Source organism: Lactuca serriola, chromosome 7 (genome assembly GCF_051521515.1).
Source record: "Lactuca serriola cultivar US96UC23 chromosome 7, Lser_US96UC23_V15, whole genome shotgun sequence".
Taxonomy (NCBI): domain Eukaryota; kingdom Viridiplantae; phylum Streptophyta; class Magnoliopsida; order Asterales; family Asteraceae; genus Lactuca; species Lactuca serriola.
The window spans coordinates 164,360,375-164,375,655 of record NC_136414.1 but is presented as its reverse complement, the minus strand read 5'-3'; positions in this window follow the sequence as shown (position 1 = coordinate 164,375,655).

The window sequence follows — 15,281 nt, the reverse complement described above, 5'->3', positions numbered from 1 at the left end:
ATAAGTTAAGAGACTCATTCGAAAAATTCAAAATATTTTATTGGACAAATGTATCATTTTCCCTTTTTGTAATGTGGTTAGACAATGTTTTTTTATTTTTTATTATTATTTTTTTTTGTTATGTTTTAAACTGACCCATGTGCACGTATGCACATTTTTGTCTTTGTGCATAGATAAATATTTATAACTCTTTGTTTTCAATATCTTTTGTCAAAAAAAAAATCATCTTAATAGGACAAGTTGTTTCTATAAAATGTCATTCGTTGAAAAAATACGAAAAATAATTAATTTTCAAATAATGTGTATATATGCATATTTTACATATATATAATGCATGTGAGCAGAAACAAAAATATGCATGTCTGTACAAACATAATTTGTATATGTGATCATCACAAATAGACGCATGCACAATTATGGTTGTGCATATATGAATATTTGTGAATTTTTTTCCAATTAAAAAAAATGTTTTAATAGACTAGAAACCCATGAAAACGTTTTAATAGACTAGAAACTCATGTAAATGTTTAAAAAAACGTTTTAATAGACTAGACAATGCTATAGAAAGTGATTTGTTGAAGAAAAAAATGTTTATTTCGAGTGATATGTATATATGCACACTCGGTTTAAACCCATGAAAACCAAATTAAGAAAGAAAAACATTATTCAAAATTCAAAATTGTATCGACTAGTCAAATATTTGCAACATAAATCACAATTTATTTTTTATTAGAGCATTGTACTTTATAAAAGATTGAGTAGATTACAAGATGGTTTATGTTGTTGGCAAAGTGAAACAAGATTGAAATGTATATATTGTAATCATTAAATAGTTACTTTTTTAAAAATATAATAAAGAACAAACTAAATCTTATGTACCAAAATGATGAAAAAAATAAACCTGTGATATTATGCCTAAGTTATTTACTTAAAAATACAAGCAGAACATTTATAGCATTTAAAAAAATATAAGTCGCCCACTTTATATATTAGTGAGATATTGACAATTGATGCCAATAAAGAAAAATTTGTCTTTGGAACACACTCCAAATACTTACACAAATGGTTTGCTTTTTGGTGTAGTTTTTATATCTAAAACGTAAGTGGTCAATTGATAAAGGTTAAAAGGGCTTTATTTGCAACTTAAGTTATAAATTTATAAATGAAATTCATATTTTTTTTCTCTCTCTAAACATTGAACATCGAGTAAGGTTTCAACTGAAACCTTGCAATCTGTCAAATTTCTCTTTCCAAACAAAATCCAATATTTTGTTGACATATTTTAGTTTTACATATTAAATCTTACTACAAAACTACATGAATGCTTACAAGACCAAACATCTTGCAGGGAAAACGTGTTTGTTTAATCATGTTTGTGCGTATATTCTCTAAAATTTTGTTTTGCCATCATGTGACATAAAAAATTCAAGAGTAACAAAGGGGTTTAATTGAGTTGATCAAACATGTAATACATATACTTTAATAAATTCCAATTAGGTATCATTAAACAATTCCAATTTTTTAGATATCATTAAACGCATTGATTGACTGGAAGATGAAGACCCACTTTTTTTCATAACATGTTTGGTTTCATTAATTTTTCTATGTAAGTAGCAGCAACTTCTGCATCTTTCTTGATGAAATAATCTCTATATTTCCATAACTAAAAAGGTTGAAGATATAAAATAAGCAATATATATATATATATATATATATATATATATATATATATATATATATATATATATATATATATATATATATATATATAATTGTTATTATTACTATTACACACATTCCCATTCTAGTGAAGACATATAGAATGATAATCAAACTATATACTTCAGTAGCTTCAAAATCTTCTTTTCTACTCAACATTACAACAATTGGTTATGATAGAACATTGTTAACATGTGGGTATTCAAAGCTGAAGCAAGGTAAAAACGACCACTTAGAAACCTCATCCCAATTAATTCCATCTTCAAGAGCTCAATATCCACGAATCTCATTAGCATTGAGCTAAAGAAAGAAAAAATCCAAAACAACTTAAATTGAACTTTCGGAAATTGAAATCAACATTTTTTGGCAAGGGATCAACACATGGTGACTATAGAAAGTCAATATAAATAATTAGAAATATTGTCAAAGGCCTCAACAGGAAGCGCGAGCATCATACTGCAACCAACAGTAAAAAAAATCACAAAGCTCTACTGCGATTTTTGGAGCCAAAACTTTATCTTAATTGCAAAATAAATAACCGTTTCATATGATTAAGTAATACCCAAAAAATTAAGAAATCAAATTATTAGGGTTTGAGAGAGATTGACCTAAAATAGGGCTCTTCAATTGAACACCTATATGCGAGTTTGCTGATTTCACGAGATGTAATTGATTCAAATTTGAAGTTCCTGATTTTTTTGTTGATCTGATGATAAATTATTGCTGATTTCACGAGATGTTTTCATATCAAATCAGACGTTTTATGCATCAAAGGCTATTTTAGGAAATTCACTTTAAAAGAAGGGTGCAAGAAGAAGCCAGGTGTCTTTTGGGTACAATTTATTAGAGTAGGGAATTTTAGGTATACAAACACAAATGAGTATTTGTGGCCATCAATAAAAAAATAAAAAAAACATAAAATATTTATATATCAATATATATATATCAAATACTAAGAATTTTGTATTTTTAGATTTTTTTTCAATAAAATAAGCTTTTAACGATGAAAAAACAAAAATTAAAATTGAGTTTTGATTATAATTTGATGCATGCGTATACAGCGTATCTGATTTACTAAAATATATCCTATTAATTTAATATTTAATAGATGCCATTTTGATTTTCAAAACTTAAGAAACTTGATACCTCAAAATCTAAGACCAGTAAAAACTTTTTTTCCTATTAAATATGTCAATGGTATTCGTATGCAATGTTGTACGTTATACCCTCTACATTTCAAGTTGTACCTAAACATATTTCTTTTACTCTTAAAAGCCCAAAAAGGAAAGCGATCAAGCCCACATGAAACTATTTCTTCCTATTTTAAAAACCTTATCAAAACAAATTACATAATATCAAATTTAATTTTGTATTATATATTTGTTAGTGTTAACTTTATTAACCCTCTACATAAATATATAAAATTACATATCATAATTATATTTCCCATGTTAAATTAAACTAGCATTTTGTTTGATGCACGTTGTGGCGATGCCAATACATTTTGTAAATTGAATTTTGATCATTGTATCGATAAAAGTAAGATATTGTAGCATTTGTTGATAGATAAGCATACAATGTCAATATCATTGACAAAACTGTTGGTGGATGGGTTAAACATCAATGTTTAGAAAGTCGAGATGATGAAATTGCTAATTCTATAAAGTCTAGGGGTCAGTGTGACATTTGACAGGGCTGAGGGTGGTAGCTATAGGAAAATCATATTATATAAACTACGGAGGTTAAAAATGAAACTTTAGAAAATAGAGCGGTGAAATTCATATTTGAGAACGTTCTAAGACGAGGGACTGAAAATGACATTTTACAAATCAAAAGGCTGAAAAGTGTTAGTTCACCAAGTTGAAGGGTGGCAAGTGTTGTTGGAAATATCCACCGAACATCGGTACCACTTACTAACTCCAATTTAAAAGAGAAAACTTCAATTCAAGAACAAAATCATTATTGACAACTTCAACTTTGCAATTTTGAATCAAATCCTTTGGCGTTTGATACATTTGAACTTATTGGACTGAAGGCTTTTTATATGGCACCATTCCTTCAAACGAATCACAAGAACTCAAGCAATCATCGGTTTGAACTCCAATTAAATGAAAAACTTTCACATCTTCATGAAAATCATATTGAATTCCCTTGTCTTGAACATCAAGAACATCATGAACATGATGAACTTCTTCAAGAACATCTTCAACAAACTCAAGAGCATGAAGATCATTTGGGTCTTCAATAAGAGAAACATATTCCTCTTTGAATAATTCTCTTTCTTTTCCTTCCTTTTAATTGCCACACCAACATAACATATTCATGAAAATTTGAACCAAACTTTCAATCTTACAAAGAGGTTGAAATATCAAATTTCCATGATCATCTTTCTTGTCTCCATAAGAAATCAAAGTTCCCATGTAATAACCCCACCTTTCAATAATAATACATAGAATTGTTTATCATTGACTTTGTATTTGACATCTTCAATTATCACGATCCAAGAATCATAATCCAAACACACCATCTTTGATCAATTAACAACAAAGATCACAAAAACTTGGATATTTCTAGAGAGAGAAAGTGATTATGAATGAAATCTCTAGAGAGAGAAAGGAATTTCGAATGACTTTCTAGAGAGAGAAAGCAAATTTGATCAAAATTCTAGAGAAAGAAAGTGATTTTGACATGAATTTTAGAGAAAGAAAGAAAAAATCACATGAATTCTAGAGAGAGAAAATCGAATTTGAATGAAGAATGATTCGATTTTTAGAATCAAAAAGACTCTCAAAGATGAAGAACTTACACCTATTTGAGATTCACCAAATCATGTTGTCATCATGGATCAAATTCTTGAAAACTTCAAGCACACTTCAAGAACACCCGCTCTGATACCAATTGTAGTGACCCGGTTATGATGACGAATGTGGAAATGTAGAGATCAAGTGAATTAATCAATCATGAAGAACACAAAGAGTAAATAAAATCGTTTAAGCACCATTAGAACTAGTAAGCTATTACAAGTGGGTAAGTAATAATTCTCTCACTATTCTAATATCTCTAAATGGGTTCCATTACGACTCTTACATAGATGGTATCACTCGCTTCCTATTTATAGGAAAGACTCAACCCATTACATCACAAGAGGTTAAGCCACATCCAAGGATAACTTTGCACCCTAACAACTCACTCACTTTTATAACTATTTAAACTCGGGGAGTCTACATTAGGTTCATTCATCACTCTTAGAATAAAAACTTAGTAAAGTTATATGTTCCATAACTGTTAATCCAAAGAGAGCAAGGAAGTTGTGTATAGATCTATACAAGTTGACACCTCTACCTATGGTTGCTACCTACAACCTCTGCCTGACGAGTTATCGTTGGTGATAATTGTCTAATTTTGTTGTTTACAACATCGATGAATCGTCAGGAGAATTTATTTTGGCACACCCTAGTAGTGTTAAGCGGAGGCAAGATCATGTCATATAGCTCAATTATAGACTCATGATAAACACCGAGTACACTCTAAAAGCACTCATATAAGTTGAAATAGTATTTATATGTAGCTCGAACACGTATTTGAATGGTTATAGGTATCTGTATTTTTTTTTTAAGTATCATACACACTTATATACTAATTACACAAATTTTGTTTGTTATAGAACTTATACTATAAGTAAACACTTATACACAACAAACATATTTGTACTGCTTACAAGTAAGATTACGTATAATTCAGGTAAGTATTTATACATTATAAATACATACATTTTGATTAGAAAAGTACTATTTTATATAAGTAAAAAAGACTTATATACTGTAGCATATACTTTTTGGTTATAAAAAGTAAATTTTTATATAAGTTGGTTAAACAGCTATATATTGTATAAACATACTTTTGTTATAAAATGTACTCTGAGTCAAAAATTGTGAGCTCACCAACATTATGTTGACATATTTTCAAAATTGATAGTATTCTCAAGGACGTAAAAAGCTAGAAGTACACCCACTCAAGTCACTTAGAGAACTCTTTTTTATTCATCATCATAGTATATTTTAATGCCTAAGTGTTTAAGGCACGCATTATATTTTGGAATTATAATGTAATGATAAAACAAGTTCCGCAACAGTTTTCTTTAAATGATACTCTGATTTTAAAAACAAAGCATAAACAAATCGGTCTTTTCTGGCCGTGAAATTGGGGATGTCACAGTTGGTATCAGAGCATTAGTTTAAGCGAACTAGGAATATGGATTTATTTCTAGACTTAAACTTAGAATGCTAAGCAATGACTGTGAGTTGAGTGTATCCATTATATTTTAGGTAGTACACCTAAATTGACACAGACACTAGTTTATTTTAGGAAAATTGCCTAAAATGCTATTATGTGCTAATTGTTATATGTTTGCCATATATGATGTTAATTGTTCGGATCTATGGTCTGTTGCCGACCGGATCTGGAAACCTTATGTGTTTAGGATTCTAAGCGTGCGTCTACGATATTAGAACTAGCATGTAAACGTTTCGGAGTGATAAGGATGATTTGAATATCTATCGTGAATAAGGATCTAATTTCACCTTATTCGGTGTATAGATCAAAAATGGTGAGAACGAGGAGTGGAGATGGAAATGCTGATGAAAACAGGAATCAAATACCAGTGATTGAACAAATACTTGTTGTAGCAGCAGCACCTGAACCAATGACAATGGCCGGAGTTCAAGTGATGATCCAGGCAATGTTGGATAATCAGATGGAAGAAACCAGACGTCTGATTAGGCAGAATCGCGAAGAATTGTCAATTCAAGTTGAAGAGCCCGAAGTAAATGGAGGGCAGTCTGAAGGAGGAAACTACAGTGGGACCGTTGGTCAAGCCAACCCACCAATAGTTCGCCAAAACAACCAGGATGGAGGAAATGACGGACGTGGATGCAAGTACAAGGATTTCATGGCATCCAATCCACCATGTCTTTCTGGGAGCCCGACACTGGTGCAAGTCATGGACTGGATCTCCGAAATGGAGACAATGTTTGAAAGTTGCGAGTGTAGCAACAAACAGAAGACCGCTCTTGTAATCCCTCTGTTAAAATCTGGAGTACTGAGCTGGTGGAAGTTACTGGCTGGTTCGATTGCCCAAGGGGGAAGCTAGCAAGATGTCTTGGGAAGAGTTCGTGGTGCAACTGAAAATGCAATACTGCTCTGAGCAAGATCTTCTGGAGATCAACAATGAGTTCCAGAATCTGAAGAAAGGAAAATTGAGCGTCACTGAATACGCTACGAGCTTTACGGAGAAGATGAAGCTTATTCCATACCTAATTCCAACTGAACTTTCCAAGGTCAACAAGTTTGACAATGGATTACCAGCGGACTTTGGTCCGATAGTCAAGCAAGCAACCACTCTGAAAGCCGCCATCTGGGCAGCCAAGAATGTTGAGACCCAAATAAAAGAAAAGGGTCTGGAAAGAGCTGAAGTTGGAGAGAAAAGGAAGCGTGAAGGATCTTCAATAATCGACACAGAAAACAAATTCTCGAAATCTGGGGGAAGAGATGAAGCTAAGTGGTGCGAGAAGTGTAAGAAGAAACACTTCGGGAAATGTAGCGAGGAGATGACTTGCTACAAATGTGGGAAGACAGGGCACTACGCCAACAAGTGCGCACCCATCAAGAAGGTGTGCTATAGATGTACCGAAGAAGGGCATATTTCTAAAGACTGCCCAAACAAAACACACCTCCACAACCAAGGGCATTCCACATGTTCCTCAACGAAGCAGAAAAGGATGGGAGGATTAAAAGATGAAGACTTCATATTAACATATAAAGTATGTATCAGGAAGCATATCCTGTTAGAGGCATATTATAGGGTGAACTTGAACTTTTGTGTAGTAGTTTCAAGAATTAATATAAACCCTTGGTTTTGTTATCTGATGTGTTGAATGATTATATGATTTATGTATGGTGACTTGGTTAACTGCGAGACAATGCTTGGGACGAGTATGAGTAGGTGTGAATGGTAGTAGATATCTATACTACCGGAAGCACAGGACTCGCACTTGGATTAGGGAAAGTCACAAGGTTACCAGGAAGCTAGAAATTGTTTCCGTTTTATTCAAGCATGTCATTACCATTGTTTTGGTAATGACTAGTATGATGATGGTTATTCCGACCCTAGTGGTCATATTAAATTGAGTCCGACTACGATGAGAGGTCATCGGGACACGACCCATCGGTTAGTTACAATAGATAAATGAATGTATTTATCCTAAGAAGAAGAAGGAGTCCACAATAAGGATTTATTTTGTAACTTGAAGGTTACGATTTAAAGTCCAACATAGTAAGAAGAGCAGATGCAGGATTGAGCATCAAGGTTATTACTTAGGATGGAGAGATAACTTATGGAGTCAGTATACGAATCCTATTTCGTTGATGATTCTGGGACGTAATCTCCTAAGGGGGAGATAATTGTAACGCCTGTAGATCAGGGCTAGTCAATTTAGAGACGATAAGCGTCAAAAATGACTTTTTAATAGAAGATTATTTAGGATGAATAATCTTAACTAAGTTGTAGTATATGTTACAAGGATTCCGTACATATAAAGAACGCCGAAATCCGAGTTATAATGAAGAAGTTATGATTTTTCGTAGTTTCGACTTAAATACTCGATTTGAGACCGAGCGGTTTTTAGCCGAAACAATATAAATGAGAATCAAAGATCTCATTAATTGTAGTAAAACGATGAAAAGTTAGGCGAGAACGGACGTCAAACGAAGAAGTTATGAATTTATAACGAAGTTTTTCTGTCCCGGCCTACTAAAAATAATTAATAAAAATAAAGTCAAAATTTGCCGACGGAGTCTAAACGAAAGTTGTAGAGCGTAGTCTCACCTACGCGTGGATATAAAGAACGTTGAAAACGGAGTTCGTATGAAGAAGATATGAATTTCCGAAATTTATTAAATAATTAATATTTAAAATTAATTATAAAATCCGGTATTATCCGAAGGGGAGCCATCGGATTCATCCGAAGTATGCCCAGCGTACTGCTGTACGCCCAGCGTACAGCGAAGCGTGACGTCCCTCGCACTCGAGTTCTTCGGATGACGCATGCCATGACGATTCGGACACGTACGCCCCGCGTACTGCTGTACGCCCAACATACTCCAAGGCTCCAGCCTCCTATAAATAGGATGCGAGGGCAGCCAGCTCATTTGCTCTTTTTCTCTCTTCTCTCTCCCGTTTTGCATCGTTTTGCATGCCAGAAGTACCCCGAAGCCCCGGTATCATTCCCGAGCCCCGAAGCAAGTCCCAAGGTCCTGAAGATCCTGAGAAGTAAGATTTCCGAGCCGAAGCTCTGCCCGCGAGAAGTTCGATTTTTGTGGAGATCTTCCAGATCTACCGAAGAATACTACTACTATAAGTCGTAGTGCTGTCCGATCATCTTCTGATCAAGTGAGTGTGTATTTACTTTCTTCTAACACATAAATATGAAGTATTTGCTATGAAATACGTGCTATGTGTTTATATATTATTTGTCTATTTGAGATGGGCGTGGAATTGATGTTTTATACAAGTGTTAAATGATTTAAACTGTGTAAGTATTTATATCTACGAAAATGTTGGGTAGAACTTGGGTAGATGGGATAGTTGGTGACTATGGAGTTAGCGCCTATTGTACAAACCTTGGCGACGATGTGACTTCGTGCCTATTTGATGAACCTTGGCGACTATGGAGTTAGCGCTTGTTAAGTGAACCGTGGCGACTATGGAGTTAGCGCCTGCTAAGTGAACCTTGGTGACTATGGAGTTAGCGTCTGATAACTATGGATTTAGTACTTGATAAATAAACTTTGGCAGCAATGGATTTCGTGCCAATTCCTTAGGAATAAATGAATGAAGGATAGTTGGTTCTTAGGGTAAAACCTTAAGAAGATAATGGGGATGAGTAATTGGGTTGATCGTTTGCTGATTAAATATAATAATTATATTATTGTGGGTTGAACACCCTATATGCTCACTAGGCTCCCAAGCCTGACTCACTCAGTTTGCTTTTCATTACAGGTAATGACACAAGGGTATAAGTTGGTGGACTTGGCGAGAGATTTTGGATTATAGATCAGTAGTTAAATAACTATTGTAGGGTCTATTTTATATTGTTTATGCTTTTGGTCTGTATCGAACATGACATCCCTAGGTTTTATTATTTAATAAAAAATACATTCTCTTTGAGAAATGTTTGGATAAATGGTTATCATATTTTTGTTTTTGGGAACAAATTCTGCAACAGTTTTCTTTAAACGATTACTCTGATTTTAAAAACAAAGCATAAACAAATCGGTCTTTTCTGGCCGTGAAATTGGGGATGTCACAGTTGGTATCAGAGCATTAGTTTAAGCGAACTAGGAATATGGATTTATTTGTAGACTTAAACTTAGAATGTTAAGCAATGATTGTGAGTTGAGTTTGTCCATTATATTTTAGGTAGTACACCTAAATTGACACAGGCACTAGTTTATTTTAGGAAAATTGCCTAAAATGCTATTATGTGCTAATTGTTATATGTTTGCCATATATGATGTTAATTGTTCGGATCTATGGTCTGTTGCCGACCGGATCTAGAAACCTTATGTGTTTAGGATTCTAAGCGTGCGTCTACGATATTAGAACTAGCATGTAAACATTTCGGAGTGATAAGGATGATTTGAATATCTATCGTGAATAAGGATCTAATTTCACCTTATTCGGTGTATAGATCAAAAATGGTGAGAACGAGGAGTGGAGTTGGAAATGCTGATGAAAACAGGAATCAAATACCAGTGATTGAACAAATACTTGTTGTAGCAGCAGCACCTGAACCAATGACAATGGCCGGAGTTCAAGTGATGATCCAGGCAATGTTGGATAATCAGATGGAAGAAACCAGACGTCTGATTAGGCAGAATCGCGAAGAATTGTCAATTCAAGTTGAAGAGCCCGAAGTAAATGGAGGGCAGTCTGAAGGAGGAAACTACAGTGGGACCGTTGGTCAAGCCAACCCACCAATAGTTCGCCAAAACAACCAGGATGGAGGAAATGACAGACGTGGATGCAAGTACAAGGATTTCATGGCATCCAAACCACCATGTCTTTTTGGGAGCCCGAAACCGGTGCAAGTCATGGACTGGATCTACGAAATGGAGACAATGTTTGAAAGTTGCGAGTGTGCAACAGACAGAAGACCGCTCTTGCAATCCCTCTGTTAAAATCTAGAGTACTGAGCTGGTGGAAGTGACTGGCTGGTTCGATGCCCAAGGGGGAAGCTAGCAAGATGTCTTGGGAAGAGTTCGTGGTGCAACTGAAAATGCAATACTGCTCTGAGCAAGATCTTCTGGAAATCAACAATGAGTTCCAGAATCTGAAGAAAGGAAAATTGAGCGTCACTGAATACGCTACGAGCTTTACGGAGAAGATGAAGCTTATTCCATACCTAATTCCAACTGAACTTTCCAAGGTCAACAAGTTTGCCAATGGATTACCAGCGGACTTTGGTCCGATAGTCAAGCAAGCAACCACTCTGAAAGCCGCCATCTGGGCAGCCAAGAATGTTGAGACCCAAATAAAAGAAAAGGGTCTGGAAAGAGTTGAAGTTGGAGAGAAAAGGAAGCGTGAAGGATCTTCAATAATCGACAAAGAAAACAAATTATCGAAATCTGGGGGAAGAGATGAAGCTAAGTGGTGCGAGAAGTGTAAGAAGAAACACTTCGGGAAATGTAGCGAGGAGATGACTTGCTACAAATGTGGGAAGACATGGCACTACGCCAAAAAGTGCGCACCCATCAAGAAGGTGTGCTATAGATGTAACGAAGAAGGGCATATTTCTAAAGACTCCCCAAAGAAAACACAACTCCACAGCCAAGGGCATTCCACATGTTCCTCAACGAAGCAGAAAAGGATGGGAGGATTAAAAGATGAAGACTTCATATTAACATATAAAGTATGTATCAGGAAGCATAGCCTGTTAGAGGCATAGTATAGGGTGAACTTAAACTTTTGTATAATAGTTTCAAGAATTAATATAAACCCTGGTTTTGTTATCTGATGTGTTGAATGATTATATGATTTATGTATGGTGACTTGGTTAACTGCGAGACAATGCTTGGGATGAGTATGAGTAGGTGTGAATGGTAGTAGAGATCTATACTACCGGAAGCACAGGACTCGCACTTGGATTAGGGAAAGTCACAAGGTTACCAAGAAGCTAGAAATTGTTTCCGTTTTATTCAAGCATGTCATTACCATTGTTTCGGTAATGACTAGTATGATGATGGTTATTCCGACCCTAGTGGTCATATTAAATTGAGTCCGACTACGATTAGAGGTCATCGGGACATGACCCATCGGTTAGTTACAATAGATAAATGAATGTATTTATCCTAAGAAGAAGAAGGAGTCCACAATAAGGATTTATTTTGTAACTTGATGGTTACGATTTAAAGTCCAACATAGTAAGAAGAGCAGATGCAGGATTGAGCATCAAGGTTATTACTTAGCATGGAGAGATAACTTATGGAGTCAGTATACGAATCCTATTTCGTTGATGATTCTGGGACGTAATCATCCTAAGGGGGAGATAATTGTAACGCCCGTAGATCAGGGCTAGTCAATTTAGAGACGATAAGCATCAAAAATGACTTTTTAATAGAAGATTATTTAGGATGAATAATCTTAACTAAGTTGTAGTATATGTTACAAGGATTCCGTATATATAAAGAACGCCGAAATCCGAGTTATAACGAAGAAGTTATGATTTTTTGAAGTTTCGACTTAAATACTCGATTTGAGACCGAGCGGTTTTTAGCCGAAACAATATAAATGAGAATCGAAGATCTCATTAATTGTAGTAAAATGATGAAAAGTTAGGCGAGAACGGACGTCAAATGAAGAAGTTATGAATTTATAACGAAATTTTTCTGTCCCGGCCTACTAAAAATAATTAATAAAAATAAAGTCAAAATTTGCCGACGGAGTCTAAACGAAAGTTGTAGAGCGTAGTTTCACCTACGCGTGGATATAAAGAACGTCGAAAACGGAGTTCGTATGAAGAAGATATGAATTTCCGAAGTTTATTAAATAATTAATATTTAAAATTAATTATAAAATCCGGTATTATCCGAAGGGGAGCCATCGGACTCATCCGAAGTACGCCCAGCGTATAGCGAAGCCTGACGTCCCTCGCACTCGAGTTCTTCGGATGACGCATGCCATGACGATTTGGACACGTACGCCCCGCGTACTGCTGTACGCCCAGCATACTCCGAGGCTCCAACCTTCTATAAATAGGATGCGAGGGCAGCCGGCTCATTTGCTCTTTTTCTCTCTTCTCTCTCCCGTTTTGCATCGTTTTGCGTGCCAGAAGTACCCCGAAGCCCCAATATCATTCCCGAGCCCCGAAGCAAGTCCCGAGGTCCTGAAGATCCCGAGAAGTAAGATTCCCGAGTCGAAGCTCTGCCCGTGAGAAGTTCAATTTTTGTGGAGATCTTCCAGATCTACCGAAGAATACTACTACTATAAGCCGTAGTGTTGTCCGATCATCTTCTGATCAAGTGAGGGTGTAGTTACTTTCTTCTAACACATAAATATGAAGTATTTGCTATGAAATACGTGCTATGTGTTTATATATTATTTGTCTATTTGAGATGGGCGTGGAATTGATGTTTTATACAAGTGTTAAATGATTTAAACTCTGTAAGTATTTATATCTACGAAAATGTTGGGTAGAACTTGGGTAGATGGGATAGTTGGTGACTATGGAGTTAGCGCCTATTGTACAAACCTTGGCGACGATGTGACTTCGTGCCTATTTGATGAACCTTGGCGACTATGGAGTTAGCGCTTGTTAAGTGAACCTTGGCGACTATAGAGTTAGCGCCTGCTAAGTGAACCTTGGTGACTATGGAGTTAGCGTCTGATAACTATGGATTTAGTACTTGATAAATAAACTTTGGCAGCAATGGATTTCGTGCCAATTCCTTAGGATTAAATGAATGAAGGATAGTTGGTTCTTAGGGTAAAACCTTAAGAAGATAATAGGGATGGGTAATTGGGTTGATCGTTGGCTGATTAAATATAATAATTATATTATTGTGGGTTGAAAACCCTATATGTTCACCAGGCTCCCAAGCCTGACTCACTCAGTTTTCTTTTCATTACAGGTAATGGCACAAGGGTATAGGTTGGTGGACTTGACGAGAGATTTTGGATTATAGATCAGTAGTTAAATAACTATTGTAGGGTCTATTTTATATTGTTTATGCTTTTGGTCTGTATCGAACATGACATCCCTAGGTTTTATTATTTAATGAAAAATACATTCTCTTTGAGAAATGTTTGGATAAATGGTTATCATATTTTTGTTTTTGGGAACAAATTCCGCAACAGTTTTCTTTAAACGATTACTCTGATTTTAAAAACAAAGCATAAACAAATCGGTTTTTTCTGGCCGTGAAATTGGGGATGTCACATTATTTACCATAACTTTATATTCTTAATATAAGATGTGGCAATTAGATTTCAAGAAAAATCGTTTTTATTAATAGACACATACTTGAAGATGTATATATAACTTAGCCTAGATTAATCCATGTTATCCTAACATAATGTGTGTGCCTTAAGATCCATTTGTGGATATAAAGCAAACATCTGAAGGTTGGAATTATCATTCTAATATGGAACACATGATATGTTTTATATCAATTTGAAGAAAAAATTTGTGTTTACTAAGAACTAACAGGAGCTTAGTGATATTCCTAATCTTATATGAACAAGTCATGCTTAATCATGAGAAACAACATTATGATTATGCAAGGCTCTTTCGCCTTGAATCGAAAAGTGTTTCTAAGATAAAAGACTTAAGAAAGACAAGATACATTCTTGGAATGTAAAATCTATAGAGATTGATAAGTATGAAGGTTAAAAGTTATAAGGGTTTTTCCATATATTGAAAGAGATCAAGATACAAGTTATGACCGGTCGAAGTTTCGCGATTAAACTGACACGGCTCTTCGTAATGTAAATAGTGCATTTTTGATAAATTATTTTTTAGCCTTAGTAATCTAATCGAAAATCATAGTATTCGTTAAATCGAGAGCGTTCATATAGAGAACGTCCAAATCTGACTTCACAAGAGGAAGTTATGATTTTTCGAAGTTTCAGTGTAGCAGTATACAACTAAGAAATTGAATTTTAGATAGGTCAATTTTTAGCCAAAATTATCTAAATGATAATTGAATATCTCATTAATAGGATTTCAATGATAAGCAGACAGTCGAAAATGCAGTCTGTGTGTAGAAGTTATGAATTTTACAGGGTCGTTAATAGTGTAATCTTCTCAGAATGTTAAATTTAAGATCGGTAAAAATTAGCCAATGGGGTCAAAAGTAAAGTTTTAGATCTTATCAATACCTATGCGTGGATATAAAGAACGTCAAAAACGGAGCTCGTATGTGAAAGTTGTGAATTTTTTAAGATTGACTATTTTATGTGCGTCATGCGCCACGTGTCAGCACCAGGCGAAGCCTTGGTGCCTACG